Consider the following 5144-nt stretch of genomic DNA (forward strand, 5'->3'; position numbering starts at 1 on the left):
GGGAGTGGTAGAGAGAGAAGGAGACACAGAATCTGAAGCAGGCTCCAGGCTCCAAGCGGTCAGCCCAGAGCCCGATGCGGGGCTTGAACCCATGAACCATGGGATCATGATCCGAGCCAAAGTCGGAGGCTTAACCAACTGAGCCACCCAGGCGCCCCATCCCCCTTCTTTTCAATCCTGGTGCCTGCTTAGAACTCCAAGGAGGTGTCCAAGAGGTACCAATTTGGGATCAAACACACTTTCCTTCATTCCCCCACAAAACTACCATCTGTGGCTCTACGGGGTCCCTCTATCTTTCTAACCTTGTTGGAGGAGTTGGGGCCAACCCAAAAGAATTACCATGGAGGATATGAGAACTTAAAAGTGGTGTGCTTCAGATGATATCCTGAGTTCAGAAGAAAGTTTCTCACTCAGAAACTAGAGTATATGATCCTCATCCTGAGATCTGCCTCCCATCTCTGACAGAGTATCTATCTCCTTAAATCTCTACGAGGAGATATGCACTCTCCACCCCCTCCATCCTGGAAAGTCCTTATGGTTTACAAGCTTGGCCTTGTCCTGGGATTCACCCTCAACAGTACATTTCAGAAAGACCAAGTATTGCCATCTTGACGGAAGCAAGAGTGGAAAGGGCTGTGGAAATCTCTCGTGTCCAACCTCTTCTAAGATTTTTCAACCTTATTTGTTGTGACTACCATTGTTCCTGGCCATCTAGAAGGTAACATTTTAGCCAGACATTTAACAGAGACAGAGCCTTTAAATACATAAAAAGGAAAAAAAAATTCTTTAAATACAGCACAAGCTTCACAGAGTTCTGTGTAAATCATATTATGATTTGGAGCAGTATCAATAATTAGTATTTTTTATTTGTTTCTTTTGTAGATACAGGTAAACCATAGTTCCACTCAGAGCTGTCCCCTCCCCCCAAGCTTTTTGTTTGTTTGTTTGTTTGTTTGCACAAAGTGGAGTTTAAGATGCCTACCTATAGTGGGAGGAAAAAACCAGCTCCAAAGAGTTTTATTTTCTGTTTTTTGGGGGGGGTTCCCCCCAATAAATTTAAAATAAATTTAGCTTCCATAACATGTCATGTCATACCTCAAGGTAAATGGAAAAATAATTAATATTTGAGGCTATATGTTATTTTTCAAAACTGTATTGGGTTCTTTATATGCATGATATAACAATAGTCATATAAACTAAAGGCTAGAGTTTATTATCCCTGCTTTATAGTTAACATTTTTTTTAATGTTTGTTTATTTTTGAAGAGAGACAGAGGATGAGTGGGGAGGGGCAGAGAGAGAGGGAGACACAGAATCTGAAGCAGGATCCAGGCTCCGAGCTGTCAGCACAGAGCCTGATGCGGGGCACAAACCCACAAACCTTGAGATCCTGACCTGAGCTGAAGTTGGACGCTCAACCGACTGAGCCACCCAGATGCCCCAGCCTGCTTTATAGTTTAGAAAACTGAAAGACAAAGTAACTTGCTTAAGACAATAGCACGTGAGGAAAAAGGAGTAAGAATTAAGCCCAGGATAAACTGTATCAGCTACACATGATCTGATAACTGCAGTGGGACAGTACTAAATTCTAGAAGCCAGCACCTGGAATTCTGTCATCCACAGGCTGGGGTTCCTGCCGGGGCCAGCACCCTGAGGGGTGGGACGAGGACAAGGTAGAATTCAACAGGCAAAAGAATATCTACATAGTAGGGCCAAAAAATAACCTGTTGAGGTAGACACGTGGTAGAACAAAGGGGCAGGGAACAAGCCAGAAACCCAGTTGCTAATAGTACTTAATTCAAAGAAAGACTGGATCATCAACAAGGGTAATTTGATGGAGCGTTTTAGAATGGTTTCCCCAAGCGCTCTTGCCGGAGGTTAGCTCATCCTCAGAGCTGGTATGAAGCAGATGCTACCTGTGGGCTTCAAAGGTGAGTGAGACAGGAGACAGAAGTAGGGAGCAAGAGGAACCAGGATGGTATTTTACTCCTAAAATAGTAGTAAAGAGAAACTCAAACTGAGTATAAATAGCTTTTCAATATTATCTTGAGATTTCGTTAGTTGTCTAGAAGTTGTCTAGAAGATGTGGAGAGGCCAACATCTAAGCAGGTTAAAGCTGCATTACCTCTAAGGAGAATAGCATCTCCTCAAGTGCCTGGGTATGCATTTTGGAGCCCAAGGAAAGGATTAGAAGTAAGATTTTTGATTCCCCCTTTTCCAAGGGCATTGTGACAATGTGCCTAATTTGCTTGGTGAATATACTTGGAACCTAACCCTCATCCAATACATTCTGGTGGATTTCTCAATTATTATATAATTATATAATCATTATAGAAGAACTAGATAAAAAAAAACCCTTTGGTGATTACATTTGTATAAGAAGAACAACAGAAACACTGCAGGCTGTAGTTCTCTGCACCTGTTTGCAATACAGAAAGAGCATTGAGGGAGCAGAGAGGGAAATTCACACTGAAATCACATCTCGGGAAAAGTTAGACAGCTTGCACACTGCAAAAATCATTAAAACCCACATGCCATGGGTGTTCAAAGCATATCCATTAAGTGCCAAAACATTGTTACACCATCCTCTTACACCAAAGTGAATCATCACCTTCTTTTTTTTTTTTTTTTTTTCTGCTGACAATATGTTCTGGGCCCTAATGAGTCATTTCTGGCATCACTCTTTGTTCCACTGAACTGCATAAAAGCATTATGAATTTTTAATAATTCTATATTATTTCATTTCTACATTGTATGCCCAAAGATGCTTGTGAAGAATTTTACTTTATTCATTTTATTATTTTATTATTATTTATTCATTTTTATTTATTTTGAGAGAGAGAGAGAGAGAAAGCTGGGTAGGGGCGGCGGGGGGGAGGGAAAGAGAATCCAAAGCAGGGTTCACACCATCAGCACAGAGCCCAATGTGGGGCTCGAACTCCCAAACCATGAGATCACGACCTGGGCCCAAATCAAAAGTCAGATGCTCAACCAACTGAGCCACCCAGGCACCCCAAAGAATTTTACTTTAATGCCACAAATGGCCTTTGAATGTTTCTTATTTAATAATGATTTAAACACACAGATGGGATAGTGGGTTGCTCCTAATGCATATTTAACTGCAGACCAGGCAGAAGGATTAATGATTTATATTTATGATGCCTAAAAAAAGATGCCTTGGGACTTTAGGAAGAGAGACAGTTATCTACTCCAACTAAGACATGTTTCCTGGAAGGCAGAAGTATTTGGGTGATTTACTCCATGAAGCTCTTCTGAAAGAAATGCAAAACCGTTTTGCCATCAGCGGTTTCTTCGAAGGCCACAGTACAGACTCAGAAACTATAACTCTGATAATGGAAATTATTTAGGTTTCTGAAAGTATGTTTGTTGAAGCCAAATATTTTAGCAGTCTTCCATATTGAGGGGCTTTATCTCCCTTTTGTTAGCTATATAAATCTAGGCTAGTCACTTAACCTCACCAGTCCCAGTGTCCAGCCTCTGGAATATTTTACGACAGAATGTTTATCTCAAGGACGTTATAAAGATCATATTAAGTAAATAATTAAAAGTGCTTAATACTGTCTTAAGGTCATAGGAAGGGCTGAGTAGAGTTTTGACACTTTCAAAAGTATTCATATGATTTCATTTCTATTATGCATATTTGGAAAACATTAAGAAAATACCGCATCAGGAAATCAAGAGTCCCTGAACATCAAGACTCCTCCACATTCCAGAACTTAGTTCTTCAAACTTCCCCTCCTCCTCATTTGAAGCTACATTGCAGCAAATCCAAGCTATTTATTATTTTCTGAATCTGCTGTGCTCGTGTTGACACAAACCCTTTGTCCACTCTGTCCCTTCTCCTTCTTTAGGTTACCTCTTTCTTCAAGACCTCGCTCAAGCCACCGTTTCCATTCTTGTCTCTCATTTTCCGGGATGTCACGTGTCTGACTTTGTCACTTCTTTGAAATGTTTAGCTATCCAAAGAAAAACAAACATTTAAAATTAAAAAGGCAATGAGCTGTCTACTGAAGTAGACTGCAAGCTTCATGCAGACATCTTCTTTGTATCTCTCGACACTAAACACAATATAAACCTCACTCTCAATGGATGTGACATCTATTCTTTGATGACCTTGGTTATTTCACTTCTCTCACTTTTGCTTGTTTTTCCTTGGCTTGGAAGAAGCAATAACTCAAGTTTGCAAATCCGTGACCTAAATAGCAATGGAATTAAATATCATACAAATTCAGTGCTTCAGTCTTATAATCATGGTTAGCACTGAAACATTGAAAACAAATACTCATGCTGTGCCATCTTGCTTCTAAGAGACACTTTTTTACTGGCTAAAATGCAACTTGTACATTTCAAAAAGTTAACTCACAAGGTAAAATATTGATAAAACATATTTTGAGCTTGAACTATCTAGTAAATCTAAAACAGTTTCAATTTCTTTTCTCTACCAGAGAGAATGTAACATGTATAAGGAATATTTTCCTGATGGTACCATAATAGTACCTTTCATGGGGTGTACATGTTTGAACCACCATTTCTATCAAATGAGTGATCGATAACCAGTATGCTTATATGAGTTGATGGGCACAAAATAGCCTTAGAGCACTAGCCAACAGCCTTGAATTCTTGGTGCTCCTGGAAGGGTCCAAAGTACCAGAATCGGCATGGCATGCAGATTTACCCTAAATTCACTTTGTTATGGAATGATGTTTGTGCCCCGCCCCCCTTCATATGTTGAAATCTAATCCCCAGTGGAAGGTATTCAGAGGTAGGGCCTTTGGGATGTAATTAGGTTATGAGGGTAGAGCCCTCATGAATGGGATTAGTGCCCTTATAAGAAGAGTCCAGAGAACTAGCTCTCTTTCTGTCATACAAGGTTACGGTGAGAAGTGGGCAGTCTTTAAACCAGAGAGTGTCCTTACTGGACCCTGACCAGGCTGATACCCTGATCTTGGACTTCAAGTTGCCAGAATTGTGAGAAATAAGCTTCTGTTGTTTATAGAACACCCAGTTTATGGTATTTTGTTATCTCAGCCTGAGTTGAGCAAGACAGACTTCAAATATTTGGTAACCACTCCTGAAGTTTTTATTGGTAGGATCAGCCCTCCAATGTATAGGACATAATAATAT

The sequence above is a fragment of the Leopardus geoffroyi genome, chromosome D3 (genome assembly GCF_018350155.1).
Source record: "Leopardus geoffroyi isolate Oge1 chromosome D3, O.geoffroyi_Oge1_pat1.0, whole genome shotgun sequence".
Lineage (NCBI taxonomy): Eukaryota > Metazoa > Chordata > Mammalia > Carnivora > Felidae > Leopardus > Leopardus geoffroyi.